Raw genomic sequence first — 19,333 nt, 5'->3', positions numbered from 1 at the left:
AAAACATACATACATATGATCACGTCTTTATCCCTTACGGGGTAGACAGAGCCAACAGTCTTGAAAAGACTGATAGGCCACGTTCAGCTATTTGGCCTTAATGATAGAATTGAGATTCAAATAGTGACGGGTTGCTAGCCCATCGCCTAAAAGAAGAATCCCAAGTTTATAACCCTATCCCTTAGTCGCCTTTTACGACATCCACGGGAAAGAGATGGAGTAGTCCTATTCTTTTTTGTATTGGTGCCGGGAACCACACGGTAATAAAAACAAGTCGATAAAAAATAAAATGTAATTAAGTAAAGTTAGTAACAGACCGTACCCAATACGTTCAATTTACGCAATCACTCGAGAATTCGAGTTGCGCCAGTGAATTTTTTTGCTGTCCGTATGCCTATTTGTCCATACCGGGCCCTTACATACCAACGTTTGGTGAGCAAAAAAATGTCTCGTGTGTCGCTATGATAAGACCAGTTTTTCTGCCAGTTTCAAACAACCTTTCTTTAACTTAAACCAATATTTGAATCGCAATTCAGTTATAAAGTCTAAGTAACAATTAGTTCTGTCGACATTATAGATAAGGGATAAAGATATTATGGTACATATTATGTACATGTGTATGTGAATTTATTTTGAATCAAATATGCCCCCTAAAAACACACTATAATAACCATTTATTGCTATTTTGCCCTTTTCCGTGCCGTGTGGGTCTCAGCACCAATTAAAAAAAGAATAGGACTGCTCCATTTCTTTCCCATGGATGTTGTAAAAGGCGACTAGGGGATAGGCTTATATAATTGGGATTCTTCTTTTAGGCGATGGGCTAGATACCTGTCGCTATTTGAACCTCAATTTTATTGTAAAGCCAAACAGCTAAACGTGGCCTTTTGACTTTCAAGACTTTTGGCTCTGTCTACCCCGCAAGGGATACAGACGTGATTATATGTATGTTGCCCTTATCTTATTCCTGGCGAAGATACCAAAAGCTTTTCAAAACTAATTGATAAAGCTCGTTCTAAGATACCCGTATTTCAAATTAGAATCGTGTTCATTATTTAAATAATGGTAAGCAATCAATTAGTCACGATAAGGATGTAAAGCCACAGATTATCATAAAAACAGACGAAGGGAACCTCTTTGGTCGTGACCGACCTCAAGGTCTGACCTCTAAGGTCTTAAAGACGAGTTATTTGGTCCCTCAGAAGAAGGAATTTTTTAAACACTAGCCAAGTGCGAGTCGGGTTTCGCTTCTAAATTAAGTACGCTCGAATAAAATGGCTGTAATTTGACGTACTGACGGACATAACGGAACTTTAAAGATTTCGCATTTTTTATTGGATTTAAAAACTCCTACCCGATATAAGTCTTAAAGCTAATTAAAAATACGAAGAATATATCATAACTCTAATTATGTGAACTCTAATTAACCTGAGGGCTAGTTATTAGTGCAAATTTTACTCGATCCAACGCATCGAGCAAGTAAAAGCAAATTTGTATGTTATGGATTTAGTTCCATCGCGTTACCAATAGATGGCGCTGATTACATCACATACAAATTTGCGTTTACATCCTTGTTTGAAAAACCCGCACTAATCACTCGTCCACCGACACTTAGTATCTGTGTCAATCAACATATGTATGTTAATATATTTTTATGTATATTGTGGTCAAGTTGATCCTCTTAGCCTTTACTGGAACAAAATGTGACACAAGGTTTCCTTATAATTAATGTTAACCTTATCCAGTGAGCCGCTATATGTGTAACATAGGTAACTTACAAAGGTTTTAAGTCTTTAAAAATGCTCGATTCTATCAACCATACGACACAGGTAACAATTTCGAAGAAATTTGAAGGCCACATTCAGCTGTATAGCTAAATGATGGAATTGAGATTCAAACATTGACAATTAATCAAAAGTTTTGTTTGTTTGTAAACTCTTTATTGCACATAAAATATATATAACAAAAATAGAACAGTCATTGGATAAAGAAGAATATGTACAATTTAATTATAATATAGAAGAATATGTACAAAATAAAAGTTTTATTACTCCTTTTGCAAACTAGCCGTCGTCGGCCATGACAGCGCCGCGACATATACATTCAGGGTAATGGGTTATAATTTTTTAAGCATAAAGTCGCTTGACGGCCCTTGTAGGTAATTTTAAATATAGCCGGTTTTGCCCTGATTATGTATCTTATATTATTATTTTTAGTGATTTAAATAATTATTAACAGTTTTTAAGAATATGTACAGTGTAATAAAATTCGAGTAAGAAATAATTTATTTTAAAATTAATTAGTCAATGAAGGATCAATTTTTTTACGTCAGAAAATGTTATCTAATTGTTAGTAATGCGCTTCCTGCGTCCGAGGTTGTAAATATATGGTTTTATGTACAATCATTCTTAATGGATTACTTTTCGGTTTTCGCGTTCAAATATTTTCCACAAAAACTCCAACATCATATCAGCATACTATTGGAACATTTACTTTTACATACTTGAACCCTTGGTGCGTAGTTTTAGTACAAGGGCAATAAAAGCTATGAACGGGGTCGCTAATAGCATAGACTTGTTCAACTGTACTTTGACTGAGTTCACAAGAGCTATGTTATATGAATTATCCTCATAAGTACACAAATAATTTGCTTAATATAATTGTAATTTAATTAGCTACTCTATCGCATTGGGTAACACTGTAATGATAGGGTTGGTTATTGTCAATAAATAAATAAATAAAATAAATAGTATTTCGTAAGCAAAGCCGGGGCAAACCTGACCACTAGTTTCTATATATTATTATTATAAGTATCTAAAAATCGCGGTACGACGTCCTTGTGTGATCTAAGCGATGATGTGATGTCGCTCACAAAAACTGGGCTTAGTGTACAATACAACACAATACCTATCATTACTGTGCGGTATAAAGGCGCGCGCATTTTACATTAATTTGCTAAATATTAGAGCGGTGTCAGTGGCTATTTTTGAAATACATACATACATACGGTCACGTCTATATCCCTTGCGGGGTAGACATAGCCAACAGTCTTGAAAAGACTGAATGGCCACGTTCAGCTGTTTGGCTTAATGATAGAATTGAGATTCAAATAGTGACAGGTTGCTAGCCCATCGCCTAAAAAAGAATCCCAAGTTTGTAAGCCTATCCCTATTTTTTAAATAGATGATTAGAGTATTACATACACATTTATACACAACTGACTTTTATTGGAATATACACTAGGCTTTATACGAGTAGTTGGGAACGGGCACACCAATTAATATCTTCTATGACGTGTTAGCAGTCAGTCACAAATATAAAGAAATTATACAAGACGGTATTTATCAAACTGTAGGACGAGAATAGATAAGAAATTACCTTACCGTATTTGCACGATGTGTAAGAAACAACTTATTAGTCCTTCAAATCGAATGGCGAAAATTAGCACGTCTATCCAGCTTCCTTTTTCACACTTCCGTCACTTTTCACGAAAACATCTCCCGCAGATTGCGAAATTTGATGATTACATACGAGTACATATAGTCACGTCTGTACCTTTTGCGGGGTAGACAGAGCCAACAGTCCTGAAGAGACTGGCAGGCCACTTTCAGTTGTTTGGCTTTATGATAGAATTGCAAATCAAATAGTGACAGGCTGCTAGCCCATCGCCTAAAATAAGATAATAATAATAATTAGACGATATTTTGTTCAATTTTAGGTTCTATCTATCGATGTTTTTAACTTTCACTACCCAAAGGTTGGCTGGAAGATATTGCTTAGCGATAAGTCCGCCTTTGCTCAACATATTCATAGTGTATATTTCTAATAAATATGTATTTTTAATAGGCAATAAAGAAAATTTGTATTTATCTTTGTATATTATTATATCCTAGTATACTTCTTGAGGTTCTTCTATATATAAAATGGATAAGTTGGCTTTTAACACGAAGCGACTCAACCAAACTGAAAGCCAAACCCATCATAAAGGATTCCGTACTGATTCTCATAAAAAAGTAACAAGTGTGCATGTAACATCACTTAAAAACTTGTGTACTGACTAAAGTGACCATACGTCCCGCTTTCGGCGGGATTGTCCCGCTTTCAGGCTGTCTGTCCCGCTGTCCCCAGCGAGAGCAAAAATGTCCCGCTTTTTCAAACAAACCAAATTTTTATACTTATTTTATATCAACATTGCACTCAAATCTCGCAGACGAGAACAGTCAGTCAAAAATACTAAATGTACAGACAAAATATTTTTACTGTTTTATTATATTTATAGATAATTATTTATAATTAACATATCAATAGTACTTATATTTTTTTATTTACTTCTATAAAAAATTCCGTAAGCGTCCCGCTCTGACGCAAAAAAAAATGGTCACGTTAGTACTGACGTTCTTTGGCATCAACCATTTTTTGCGAGACGAACGTATAATCGGTGGTATAATTCTCAACAAATAAACAACAAAAACTCAAACCCATTAATCTTCACCTCCGAATAACTTCGCGTTCAACGTATTGAATTGAGTGAAGTCGTTTAAGCACGCAAAGCGGTTATGAATACATACATATAGTCACGTCTATATCCCTTACGGGGTAGACAGAGCCAATAGTCCCGAAAAAGCTGAATGGCCACGTTCAGCTGCTCGGCTTAATGATGGAATTGAGATTCAAATAGTGATAGGTTGCTAGCCCATCGCCTAAAAAATAATCCCAAGTTTGTAAGCCTATCCCTTAGTCGCCTTTTACGACATCCATAGGAAAGAGATGGAGTGGTCCTATTCTTTTTTGTATTGGTGCCGGGAACCACACGGCAAAGATATATTAATATGTTTTTTTTAAATCTGTCTGCACTGTAATTTCAAAAATTATTAAGAAGTCGTCGACAAGAGAACATTTCTGCTAATTATGTTTTCAAGTTAGTTAGTGTGAAGGGCTTACTTGATCTGCTTTCTCCAATAGTTCCGTAACAATAATTATACTACTAAGTTACAGCCCATTACACATTTACAATATTATGGCGTATTACGTCATTAAACATAATAGTGAGTGGGCGTCAAAATGCTTTATAATCATGCAGAAATGTGAACAAAAAAGGTTTGGCATAAGTGTAGAAAATTATATATTACTAGAGGCCGCCCGCGCCGGCGACATCGTCCGCATGTAAACCCTATCAATACCGCGGAAACACCGGGTTAAAAAGTAGCCTATATGTTATTCTGGGTCTTCAGCTACCTACATACCGAATTTCATCATAATCGGTTTAGTATTTTTTGCGTGAAAGAGTAACAAACATCCATACTGACATACTCACAAACTTTCGCATTTATAATATTAGTAGGATAGCCTCACCTCTCACTTATTATGCCTAAAATAATCGCAATTTAGATTTCGTACTTCTGGTAACAAAAAAAAACCATATAAAGTGTGTGTCAGCAGCAAATTAATTTTATGTCCACTATTATTTTTAAATCCAGGCAATCATGGACGAATGTATCGTCCATGATTTAGATTAAAGAGATCTATATTTATATACAAACTAGAGGCCGCCCGCGACTTCGTCCGCATGGAAACCCTATCAATCCCGCGGGAACTCTGGGATAAAAAGTAGCCTATGTGTTATTCTGGGTCTTCAGCTACCTACATACCAAATTTCATGGTAATCGGTTCAGTAGTTTTTGCGTGAAAGAGTAACAAACATCCATACAAACTTTCGCCTTTATGATAGTAGTAGGATATACATTTTCACCGTATTGTAAATTGATTTTTTTTTACTTTCATCATAATTTAGAAGCCATTTTTATAGACGAACAAGTAGAACTAAGCTATTTAAATTCTAGACCTGTACTAAAACAGCTAGATCTAAATACCGTTTGATACCAAAACGGCTCTGACCAAAGGGGGCTGAGACCTAAAATGGAAACCTAGTGACGGTCGATTTGGTTTTCTTGATTTTATTAGTGTTTATTTTTAATATCACTATATTTTTAACTTCAATATTAAGTTTCAGTTTAAATGTTTAAAAAGATAATAAATTAGAAATAAGATTTTCAGAATATCCTACTATCAAATGCGAAAATTTAGGTGGATGCGTGTGTGTTTATTACTTATTCACGCAAAAACTACAGAACATTTTTCATGAAATCATGCAGTTACATTAAATTTTTATAATAAATTAAAATTTAAAGATATTTCTTTCTAATTTGATCATAATAAAACAATTCAGTGAGCCTGTAAAAATATTTTTTTTCACGTGCGGACGAAATCGCTTGTACCTACCTACTATATACATAGTCTCTGATAATCTCGTATCACTTACTACGTGTTTTTTGTTGACAAGACAGCAAACGACTGGAATCATTCAAGTATAGGTGTGGCCCGTGAATCGTTTAACACTGTTTAATTGAGTGAAAGTAACGTTGTTACGTCATTGCGTGAGATACCAGCCGAGACGCAAGAATTACTTCTAAATAGTAGATAAGTGTAGTGCCGTGTGGTTCCCGGCACCATTACAAAAAAAGAATAGGACCATTCCATCTCTTTCATACGGATGTCGTAAACGGCGACTAAGGGGTAGGCTTATGAACTTGGGATTCCTATTTTAGGCGATGGGCTAGCAACCTGTCGCTATTTGAATCACAATTCTATCACTAAGCCAAACAGCTGAGTGTGGCCTATCAGTCTTTTCAAGACTGTTGGCTCTGTCTACCCCGCTAGGGATATAGACGTGATCATATGTATGTACGTACGTAGTAGATATGAAATGTGTGGAATATGTAGGGCAGTATTTTTTTCACCTTATTACACGCTTCAGTTCAAAGAACAACATAATTAAAAGTTAAAGTTTGCCTGGAAGAGATCCAACTAAGGGATAAGCCCGCCTTTGTAGGTACTGTACTGTTTTATGTTATTTATTTAATTTATCTTCTATTAAAAACAAGGTTTTACATACTTACCTAATGTTTTGTTTATACATACAATATTTATAGGTACATATACTTTTATAGAATATTTTTTTTGGCGGTTTATATTCACTAATATGATTAAATATAAAATGGTATGCAGTAAATTTCAAGCATTAAATGTAACTCATGTCACTGTATATAGGCGAATTATCGACTTTAAAATAAAATCTCAATCACAATATTTAAAATTAAAAATACATGTGATGACCTATTTCGTCAATTGTTCACAAGCCTCGGTAGCGCAGTAGGCAGCGCGTAAGTCTCATAATCTTAAGGTCGTGAGTTCGATCCTCACCCGGGGCAAACCCTTTTTTATTTGCGTCGATTTTCTTTTAAAATATTTATTTTACCATTTCAAGGTTTTGTCCCGTTTTCTCCAACCTGTTCAATGTGCCTTGGGTGTTCATTACGAAAGTAAACGTATGCAAATCTCGTGTTCTAAACAATGAAATCTACTTGATAAACCAGTCAGCCCACATTTCGCAGCGGAATCTACGATTGTCTTCGATTCTAAATAGACCGCTAAATACCACCTTGAGAGATTTCGACAGGCATGTGACATCACGTAACTTTATGCAAATTATTTCTAACGCCATCTATTGGGTAACTTTTGACCTTAAAAAAATATTAGCCCTTATACCGTGTACCTACTGTACAAAAATATTACTGATTAAGAATCTATGTTTTAAATATCATAAAATTGTGTTATATAAAGACATTTATAGGATCTGTTGCTTAGAAACATATTTTTTTTTTAAATAAAAATGTATCTAGGTTTGGTTTTAACTTAAATTACGCAGTTAAATTATATTCTTGTTTTTCTGTTTCAGATACCTACCTACTTAGTAGAAAATCTAAGGTAAGTTACGAAAAACTCCAATAAGTGCACTTATTAATATATTTAACGCAAACGTTCCATTTTTCCAAGTTACATTGTTTGCACAAAAATAAGTCTCGGCCATGTTATGTAAACGTCTGTAAAGTCAGTTTTAAGGTCGCATTATATATACGTTTGTAAGTGGCAGGAGTTTATCTTTTTTTAAATAAATTAATAGGTATATCAAGGGGATGCCTCACGTTGCTTTTCCTTTTTGATACTGTTGGCTCTGTCTACTCCGTAAGGGATAAAGACGTAATTTTAAGTAAGCAATTAAGCATTTTTGTAACATAACCTTACCTCACACGGGTTAACTATAAACGCAGATTTAAAACAATGGGTTATTATTAGATTTTTCCTGCAGTCTTATTGGGAATTTTCGTTAATTATATGGGAACCCTAGATTTTTCTTATTGATTTTTATTATTCTTAATTACTTAGGTAGGTAAATGTCTGTATGAGCTATCACGAAGATTGGCGAAGTAGCATCACGTAAAGCGTAATGACTTGACGAACATACTTTATCGTTTAATTATAAATATTTCTCGTATTTTTTTTACTAAACTTGTAAAAAAAACGTTTCGTTCATTATTTGAAGAAATAATGATGATAGCTGTTTCAAAACTAATTAAATATTAATTAATGTGTATTAAAAATAGTATGATTCATTATCTCTAGTTTATAATCAGTGTGAAATTGAACCAAAGAACGTGCCATACTAGAATCTAATTATCACATTTAACGCTATATTATCACACCACGTACTTATAAAGAATGCAGTTTTTGTCACGAGCGCCAATGCCATTCGACGTCATTGGTTAAAAATTACAATATTTTGACCAAGTGAACTATTTACTTTATTTCTTTTCTTTGTACTACTAGCGCCGCACGTGGCGAGTAGCGCTAGTATTTTAGGGCGGTGTTTTCAATAATTAAAAACGCATTCAACATAATTTTCATACCTAGTCTGTAAATTATGTTGAATTATGTTATGAGATGTCTGTAAATTTTATATAAAATAAAATGTTATAAGCGAAATTTAAGGTGTATAAAAAACAGCCTTTAAGATAGACTAAAAATATTTTTGAGTTTTTAACTCCTAGAGAGCAGCTCTGTACATTCCAATGAATTTTTTTATTTTTAAAAATAATATAGTGTAATGTGTAATACCAAATACTTTTATGGTAATAATATAATATTATTACAAATTATTATTATTCAAAACAAAGTATTATTTTATATTAATTTATAGGTTAACTATTTTTCAACTGATAAAAACTTAAAACCCGAATAACAAACAATATGTTTGTAAATAAATCACACTGAAATAAGAGTAATTTCACCACAAAATGAGTTAGATATTACGGTCTAAAAACCAAAAATTTTGTTAACTTTCACACAAAGCTAATAAGATGCTTCTACGCTTTCGTTACGTTACTGCCTGCCCACATACTATGACATACATTACCTACTTTATTCAAGGTCGGTTAAATATATTGACAAATTGTTTGTATGACTGTAATCATTTCGCAACGCTGTTAAGTTTGGAGTAAGGAGATTATATTGAGATGAGAACATATTATTTTTATTATCTTCTCTTTTTTATTATTATTAAAATTAGTAATATTAAAGTCATTTTGATGTTAAGATAATAAATATTTGTCTTAATTGAATAAGATGAACATGTTTCGTCCATTAAATAGAAAAATTAGTTTTAACTTAGTTATGTCCGTTAAAAAATAATGGAGTTTATCACCAGATGTTTTTATGTCCATATCCGTTAATGAAACAATGTATTAAGATATATTTAAGTAAAGGTAAGTTATTATCCATATATACATACTTATAGCCACGTCTATACGCTTACGGGGTAGGCAGAGCGAGCGATAGAAGAAAAGATAGAAAGGCCAAGTTCAGCTGTATGGCTTCATGATGGAATTATAATTCAAATAGTAAACAGGTTGTGCTGTTGCTGCAGGTGCTAGCCCATCACCTACAAGAGGAATCCCATATTAATAAACCTACCCCTTAATCGCATTTACGACATCCACGGGAAAGATATGAAGAGGTTCTATTCCAAAGTGCAGGAAACCACACGGCACTAAATAATTGTGTATATTATAGCAAGTAAAACATACATAGTGTCATCCTTTCGCATTTCTCCGCGTACTATTGCGTCAATTGGAAAGTGGTTTCGTCCATCTTGAACCTACCTTACACATACAAATGTACCTGTGGACAGATTTTTAAGGACAAACCTTCTATAAATCAAAATAATAAATAAAAATACCGATGAGTTCTCGGAACTAGCACTTAATAAAAAGATGAAGTGGGTAAAAAAAGTGATGTTATGGTATGTATGATATGTGGTAGGTATTTTAATTATAACATTACTGCAAATAAAAAGGAGATTGAAATAAGGATAAAGCCGCTTTTGAGTCTTAATTTATAATTCATGATTTCATTCACAATCAAGCAAGCTTTTAAATAAAGAAGAAACACTTCAACACTCTGAATTCACAGCGACCTATAAATTCGCCAAAACGTTTTCATAGCGCGATGTGGAAGAGCAACGCCATCTATTAATAACTTAATGTAAACTCAAATCACTTCACTCAAGATCACAACTTGCAACATTTTAGCTTTACAAAACTACAGTCACGGATAAAACCATCTTTGTTTATAAAATGTGTTATGCAATTACATAAGGTAATAATTAATTATAATTTCAAGGACGTTGAGTCATCATGAATAACTAATGGTGTAATGTCAAGGCGTAAACCTTATTAGACGATGTTTTTGAGGTTAAGTTGTTCTGAACAAGTTTTGTCTGAATATAGTTCTCTTCTTTCTTCTACTACTCATACTATATAATTTTTGTGTTCTTTTTCTTCACAGAATAAAGGCACGCTTCGACTTTTTTTAACGCGAACGGTTTAAATTAAATATGAATATAGGTAGTATAGATATTAATTTTACGCAAGAGTCTTGGTTTGTTTTTAAAAGAATTTCTTCATAGATTTTCATTTGTAAAATGACAAAAAGATTTAGCAATTAAGTTTGTAGTAGGTTAATTATTTCAAAATCTTCTGCAAACAGCCATTTTGTTACATTACATGCTTAAATTTGTCACAGAGTAACATCAATTTGTCATCTACTTGTACAACCGTGAAACAGTGAAAATTGTCAATATAACCGAACGATCGTGGAGAAACGATTCGAGACACCGACAATTTTGCAAATATAATCCTGCATTTGCCATAACTTTTCCTTACTGATGAATAGGTACTTATGTGTAAATATTAATAATAAATTGTTAAAAAACATAAAAACAAAATATGTATCTCCTGCTATCTCGCTCATAGCCGTACATATATAGCAGACAGAGGAGTGAGAGAGAGAGTGGGAGTGAGAGTGCGTATTTTATGTATAAGTTTGTATGTCTACTAATACATAAAAATGTTTGCAACACCCGAAAGGGTAAATATGAAGATCTGTTATACATTATATTTAAGACCTTGTTGTACTCATATTATGCAAATAAAAGTTTGAATTTGAATTTGAATTACTTGATCAAAAGCGCCGGGCAAGTAATCACGAATTTGTATGGGATTGCATTAGTGCCATAACGTTACCACTAGGTGGCGCTGATCAAATCAAATACAAATTCGCGTTTACTTGCTCGACGCGTTTGATCGAGTAAAACTCACACAAACCCCTAGTTCAGTACGCGGCTTTAATTCAAATGATGTCTCAACCGCAAAAATATTACCAATGGGAAACAGGCGTGTATGTATGTAGTAAGTATGTATTTACTTTATAATGTGTAGCGAAGTGATAGACCCGTTGTTATTTTCCTACTGGCTGTCCCGGCAAAAGTTGTTAAGCATTTTGTGGGTATGAAAAAAAGATGTTGGCCGATTCTCAGACCTACTCAATATGTTTACAAAATTACATGAGAATCGGTCAAACCGTTTCGGAGGAGTACGGGAACGAACATTGTGACACGAGAATTTTATATTTAAGATTTGTTAGGTATGTATATTATGTACATCATCCGAGAATAAAAATTACTCGTATAAGTCAAAAACCAAAACTCCATATATTTCCGCTAGATGGCGTTGTTCCGATTAATTCGCGCTATGAAAGATTTTTCTATCTTATAATATATCTATATAATAACTACTATTATGTAGAACTATTATAATAGTACTATTATGAAGCACAATCATAGATAATTACAAATTTAAAAGTTATAAATGGTTGTACTTCATTTTTTTTTCATGGTTTTCCTACATCTTTAAACCTTTTAACGCATAAATCAATAAATCTTTCGACTTTTACTTTTACCAATGATTTTCGTGTTGAGAGGGGAACACTCAAGTCAAGAATGAGTCAAAGATTTATTTTTAACGGCATTGCTTCGTCGGTGGAGTCATTACAACCATAACATCTTCCTCATGATGTTAGTCCCGGTTACATCCTCACCACTCTGGAGAGGAGCCCCGGGGTTCGCCCTTGACCATGGATCATGTCTTGGGTGAGTCAGGTTTTAACACGAAGCGACTCCCGACTGAAAAGAGGAAGAGGCCGCCCGCCATCGACCTGGTGGTCAAATATGCAATAGAATCTCACGCAAGCCCAGTTGCCAGAACCGACAACCCAAGACCGAACGTCTTGGCGCAGAAAAGTGAGAAGACCCGATCCCACATAACGCGACCAGGGAAGAGAAGAAGACTCCCGTCTGACCTCCGCAACCTTTCAACGCAAGAAGAGAAGCAGCTGTCAGTCACTTTGTTTTTTCCCAAGCATGGAACCTTGCACTACACTTCTCCAATTCCCTTAGTCGCGTTTACGACTTTCTGTCTTTTCTGTTTAGTGATCCTATTCAAAGTTGCTGTCAACCAGGCACATTAAATTGGCTATACATACAAACATATACTCACGTTTATATCCCTTGCGGAGAAGACAGAGACAACAGTCTCGAAAAGACTGTAAAGCCATGTTCAGCTGGATGGCGTTTGGAAAAAGATTCAAATAATGACAGGTTGCTAGCCCATCGCCTACAAGAGAAATCCAAAGTTTATAAGCCTATCCCTTAGTTTCCTTTTACGACATCCATAGGAAAAAAATGGGAGTTTTTCCTATTCTTAATTGCCGGGAACCACACGGCAATGGTGAGTATTATAGTCTCCAATCGAAGGAAAGTTAGCCACAAAAACAATTCAAGATCGCAACGAATTGCGTAAAACATTTTTTTAAGCCCTTAGAAACCGTTTTCACAGAACAATAGCTTCCACCGTGGCAAGATTAGATAATTTCATTTAGTTTTGTAATTGTGTTTTTGACAGATATACTTACCTCAGTGAAAGAAAACAGAAACATTACTTTCTTTATTTTCAACTCCATCTTAAGTAAAAAAATGAGTAATTTTGTAAAAATGCTCAAAGCATTTTTAGGGACAGTTTTTAAACTTTTTAAGCAAAAAACAATATTACTTAAACTCACTTTACTGTTTAAGTTAATCATATAATACACGTGTAAACGATTGAAGGCTTAAAATTAACATCACTTATAAACTAGACTTAAGTAGATCTACCTAACCACACTTCATATAAATAATATAGCAACGCTATCCTTTTCAAATTTTTCAACGGCGCAGTGCTGCACTAATTTTATTTTATTTTTTCTAAAACAATGACTCGGAGAATTATAATTATGTTCTTCATCAAATTACTAGATAATATTGCCAGTGGTTTATTGGGCTAGTATTATTACTATAATTAAACGAGATGTTTTATTTCTACTTTAATAAGCTATAATTGACATAGCAATGTTCATATATTAACTTAGAAAACTACATAATATAATAAACGCAGTTGTACTAGCCAAATTAACTAACTTCCAATAATTCAAGGTAGAACTAGCTTTCGACTTCGTTTCAGATAAAACGATTTATTTCAAATGAGGGCAGCGCCTTTGAAAAATGTGAAAAAGTATTTTGTCACCTACAAAAGGTAAATAAAACGAACGCTTACTTTCTATTTCGTCGTAAAAGTTAGGAAACGTCATCTTTATTTCACCATGCTCTAGTGTTAGACAACATCTGATTTTATCAGCTTTTATTACACCTTAACACAATACAATAGAAACTTATACGATCATTGATAAATATTAATAAGAAGGTGTAGAAAACGTAGGTAGGTATTTGTTGGCCATGCAGCAAAGAAAAATAAAATGTTAACTGGGTGGTTCTGGGCTAATTAACCTGTGTCACTATTTGAATCTCAATTCGAACATAAAGCCATACAGCTGAACGTGGTCTTTCAGTCTTTTATTATTAGATTATTCTCTCTACCCAATAAGGGATATAAACGTGTCAATATCTATCTGTGAATGGCAAAAGTCAATCAAAGGAAAGACTAAGAAACTTGGAATGCTTAGAAAATCGAGAACATCACTAGCCGATTGATTGATTGCAATATTTATCGATTTGCGACGTAGGTATACACGTAACATAGTTGGCCAATGTAATTTTAATTGCATAGAGCAATAGTTTTAATTAAACTCGAGTGTGTGACCAACCTACTCGATAGATATACCTAACATTTCACAATAAACTCGTTTTATGTGCCATTACCGTGAGAAATAAAAAAAAATGTCTATGGTGAACTGGGTGGATGGAATGGAACCCGTTTCTTTTTTTAAACCTTGTGCTTTCTTAGGTTCAATACCCTTAAAACTGATTCGCATTTTACGCTTTAATATTTTTTTTGCTACTTGGCGAGAAAAATGATAAACTATTGCTGTTTCGAAAAGGTCGACAAGTTTGCATGAAGAGAGTGATAAATGTGGATGAAGCGAAAGAGAATTTAGGGATCATGATTTGACAATAAGACTGTACGCGGGAATGAGGCGCGATTTTGTGTATGACTAACTATTGCCCGCGTTAACTTCGTTCGCGTAAAAGTTCACTAAAAAAGCAGACCCCGTGTATTTCATTGTATACCTCGATATATATCTTATGTCTTAAAAGGTAAAAAGTATTTTTTGCACAAAGAACTATGCATGTATGACTATTTAAAGTACTTAATTAAAGTCGATATTGTGATTGATTCTGACATAACAATAAATAATGATCGAAAGTGTCATCTGACATAACGATTCGCCTGGTTTTGCATGGCTGACCGTAATTACTGGTTAGTCAGATTGAACAAGTAACATTAATTAATTTAACCACTGAATCTATTTGTAAATTCTCTGTTGCCGCATACCTATAACTTGGGAATTTTCAAGGCAGGAGTGATTCTGTATTTTTTGAGCTTCCTTAGACCTTATCTTCTTACCTGACTGTTATTGAATACTTATTGTCCATATTAAATAACTCGTACATACCTAATAATAACTATTTAAAAAAAAACCAAACTAAACCCTTTTAAAACTTATCTTTTTAGTTTCTTCTTATCTATCTATTTCCAATACTAGATGGCGCTGTCTGTTTAAGTAACTGTTTAAGTATTTAGCTCTGTAATGGATAGTATATTATATAGTAAAGATAGGATGGATGGGATAGTAGTGAGGAAGTTTTAACAAAAACTAGTATTAACCTTATTTGTATTGATTTAATTTACACGAGATTTATTACCTTACTGTGATAATGAACAGTGTATTTTGATTTGATATCTAATGTTGATACCTTGGCTTAAGTATGTACTACTACTTGATGATAGATGGCGTTAATTAATTAATATTATTTCCTCTTGTTCACCCGTACCAAACTGCCTAATCCAGACTTTATTTTACGTGGGCAATGTGCATATTTACTTTAACTACCTGAAGGAAGATTAAGCCGAAATGCGGGGATCGTGGCAAGTGGAAAGATGCCTCTGCCTACCTCTCGGGATACAAAAAACTAGAGCTCTAATATTAACTGTTTGGGTTTCGTTTTTGCATCTACGGAAAGCCCTAAAATTATGACTGACAAAGATAAGATGTAACTAACACTGACAAAGTCGCGGCTAAGCAGCTTGTATACATTCACAAAAATAAAAATATTTTGGACAAAAAACTTATTCCGATACCGGGAATCGAACCCGAGCCTCCTGGGTGAGAGCCAGGTATCCTAGCCACTAGACCATATCGGATATATCAACCGTGTTGAAAATATTGAACAGTTACATTTGTATTGCCGCCAATAAAACTGAATATGTACCCAACTATGGGTTCTGTGTGTCTGGTCTGCCTCGTTAAATATGAAGACGTGATTTTCAATAATGTCTTTGTGTGTATTCTAAAACAGTAAGTAGCCGAGATTCTATTTGGCAACACCGTAATTAAGTGCATCATAAAACACCATGGGAAAACAAGGTGTTCCGCAATAGGTAGGTATCTCTTCAAAAAGCATGAGAAAAGATTTGTCAATCAGTTCATTATTGTCGGGCTCTTTTATGTTGCCTGTAGATTGCTGCTATGGTGTGTAGTTAGTAAAAAAAAAATAAAAGGCGAAGAAGTGAGTAAAAAAATACTAAATAAGCCGCAAAAAGCCAACATCACGTGGTGTTCCCAGGCGGTCACCCATCCAAGTACTGACCACGCCCGACGTTGCTTAACTTCGGTGATCGGACGAGAACCGGTGTTTTCAACGTGGTATGGACGTTGGCGATAGAGCTTCCAAAATTGAGAATCACTATTGTATTTCTTCACTTCTTAAGGGGCAGATTGCTTCGATTCATTCAACATTTTATGCAAAACACTAACTTTATTTTTTACATACAATGGTTTGCAAAAGTATAACGTACTAATAAGGCAACAAGGCCATAAGTACCTAATGAAGTCTTGACATGATAAACGGCATGCAATTTGACGAATTATGATTATATTGACTCGTCACGTCTGTTTTCTAAACCGGTCAGAGAACACCTTCAAATTGTAAATGCAGATGCCCTTACTGTTGCGTAATGTCTGTGAATGGGTGATTCGGAATAGCACATGAATTATTGATCAGTGTTTTATTATTTTATATTACAACTTGAAAAAATTTCCGCGCCATATTCTTGTTTTTTTTTATTCTGCTTTTTGAGAGCTTTTATAGTGTTGACATGTCAGCCCAAACGAAATTTTTATAATCAACAATGCCCATTCAACGTTTCGAATCATGTAACATAGTTAGTTACCTTTATAAACAGGATAATGCCACGCGAAAGTTTAAAATCAGTTAATTTTTTTATTGTTCTATTTATGTCGTCCCTTTCATTCAAACATTCATAAATTTAAGAGAAAAATATACTATCAGAAAAAAAGTGCATTTTGGGCATAGAAATTAGTCTCTTATTATTCCAAACTCTGATTGGGGTTGGGGTGTTGGGAAGTATGTAGTACCTACTTACTTAGGCTTCATTATCTAAAAAGTTTACTTTTATGTATAAATAGCGACCCGCCCCGGCTTCGCACGGGTGCAAAATTCGGAAAAAATTATACATAAAAACCTTCCTCTTGAATCACTCTACCTGTTACAAAAAACCGCATCAAAATCCGTTGCGTAATTTTAAAGATTTAAGCATACAGACAAACAGACTAAAATAGCGACTTTGTTTTATACTATGTAGTGATATATTTCGAAGCTGTTATATTTTGGGCTATATCTATTAAGATTGATAATTTCTTACAAAACTAAATTAAATGAAAAAAAAAAATATTATAATCATAAAACATTGTGGGCCTGCTGGAAGAAATTACTCTAAAAATAATTAGTGCCCTTGTACTGAATTTCTCTTTATTTTAAGTTTTTTTTCTTATTTCCCTTGTTGTAGATACATAAATATATAAAAACATTACATATACGACACTGAAAACATGAGAATAATAACATTAGGTAGTTACAGAATCATCCCACAGCCGTTATTTGCTTTGAAATCTCGTTGACATAACAATGGTATTTTGACACCGCTGCTGGGCAGCGTTTGTTGAAACCGGCCTGTTGAATTTGAATGTTTATTGTTTGTGCAAACTGAAAATTTCATTCGATCTTCGTTTGTTTGCATAAGCTTCACCTGTAACTACATACATACATACATATAATCACGTCTTTTTCTCCAACGGGGTAGAGACAGCCAACAAAAAGACTGGAAGGCCAGGTTCTGCAGTTTGAACTGAGATTCAGTGACAGATTGCAACTTCAACGCCTAAAAGAAGAATCCCAAGTTTAATAGCTTCTTTCATTGACTTCTACAATTTTCTTGGAAATAGAAGCTGGAATAGAAGAATAAAAAAAAACGAAAAGGACCACTCCTTCCCTTTCCCATGGAAGTCTGTAAAGGGCGACTAAGGGATAGCTTTATAAACTTGGGATTCTTCTTTTGGGCAATGGGCTAGTAACCAGTCATGGGCTAGCCAGGCAATGGGCTAGTAACACACTATGTTTTTTCTTCGCTTCCAGATCAGCATAAATAGATGCGAAATTCTGTCTGTCTTGCTCGCTTTCACGCCATAACCACTTTTTTTAATGACGAGTCAAACATACTTATCTTTAAAATCTAAGTTTTAGGAACGGAAATTTTAATTTCACTTGAAGCGTGATGCAGGAAAATTATTTCCGAATAACTTGGAATTGAAGTTAAATGAAATAAAACATATAATTAAATCTTCTCTCATTAATTATAAAATTTATAAATTTATTAAATTGTACAAAATAAAATTTATCATTAATAAATCTCTCAGAAAAAAAAAACAGCTACTCTCCCATAACTTTCATACATACATATGTATAATCACGTCTATATCCTTTGCGGGGTAGACAGAGCCAACAGTCTTAAAAAGACAGGACTTTCATAACTTATACAATAATAACTTATACAAACTAAGGCTCGGCTTAAAGTACTTTGACAAGCTCAAGAAGTCTCAAGTACCTAATACACGCACCTGACCGTTAACATTTCACGATATGTAAACGATCGCTGCCGTGTGGTTCCCGGCACCAATACAAAAAAGAATGGGACCACTCCATCTCTTTCCAATGGATATCGTAAAAGGCGACTAAGGGATAGGCTTACATACTTGGGATTCTTTTTTAGGCGATGGGCCAGCAACCTGTCACTATTTGAATCTCAATTCTATCTTAAAGCCAAACAGCTGAACGTGGCCTATCAGTCTTTACAAGACTGTTGGCTCTGTCTACCCCGCAGGGGATATAGACGTGATTATATGTATGTATGTAAACGATCGCTTACAATAAGATTTTCGCTGTATGCAGCCTCATAAAACTGTGAGTAGGAACCACTAGAGTGACCACGGCGGCAGCGGCAGGTGGTAACTTTCACTCGGATTCCTCTTTCTGATAACGTTACGCCCACGCCTTGTTCAATATTTGCAATTTGAATGACGCAAATACATTTTTGATCTACGAGCTATAGTACGTGCTACATCAGAAAGTGGTCCATAGAATTAAATTAAAAAAGTGCTCTTTTGAATTTCCGAAAATCTTTTATTGTCGTGG

General features: G+C 34.2%; 1 protein-coding gene and 3 non-coding genes across 5 annotated transcripts in view; 2 read left to right on the top strand and 2 right to left on the bottom strand.

Moving 5' to 3' along the window:
• LOC106141451 (uncharacterized) overlaps positions 1-19,333 on the top strand; it is an 85,483-nt gene that overhangs the window by 20,729 nt on the left and 45,421 nt on the right. For both annotated transcript variants that reach the window (XM_060951690.1, XM_060951689.1), the window contains exon 2: positions 7,796-7,824. The gene's annotated coding sequence lies outside the window, so the exon portion shown is untranslated. The remainder of the gene's footprint in view (positions 1-7,795; positions 7,825-19,333) is intronic.
• On the top strand, positions 7,196-7,268 carry Trnam-cau (transfer RNA methionine (anticodon CAU)). Its single transcript has one exon. It is a non-coding gene; the product is annotated as a tRNA-Met (tRNA).
• Positions 15,915-15,986, bottom strand: Trnae-cuc (transfer RNA glutamic acid (anticodon CUC)). Its single transcript has one exon. It is a non-coding gene; the product is annotated as a tRNA-Glu (tRNA).
• Positions 16,384-16,502, bottom strand: LOC132903471 (5S ribosomal RNA). Its single transcript, XR_009657424.1, has one exon. It is a non-coding gene; the product is annotated as a 5S ribosomal RNA (ribosomal RNA).

The sequence above is a fragment of the Amyelois transitella genome, chromosome 26 (genome assembly GCF_032362555.1).
Source record: "Amyelois transitella isolate CPQ chromosome 26, ilAmyTran1.1, whole genome shotgun sequence".
NCBI classification, from domain to species: Eukaryota; Metazoa; Arthropoda; class Insecta; order Lepidoptera; family Pyralidae; genus Amyelois; species Amyelois transitella.
The sequence above is the reverse complement of the archived record's forward strand: the minus strand, read 5'-3'. Positions and strand labels throughout refer to the sequence as shown.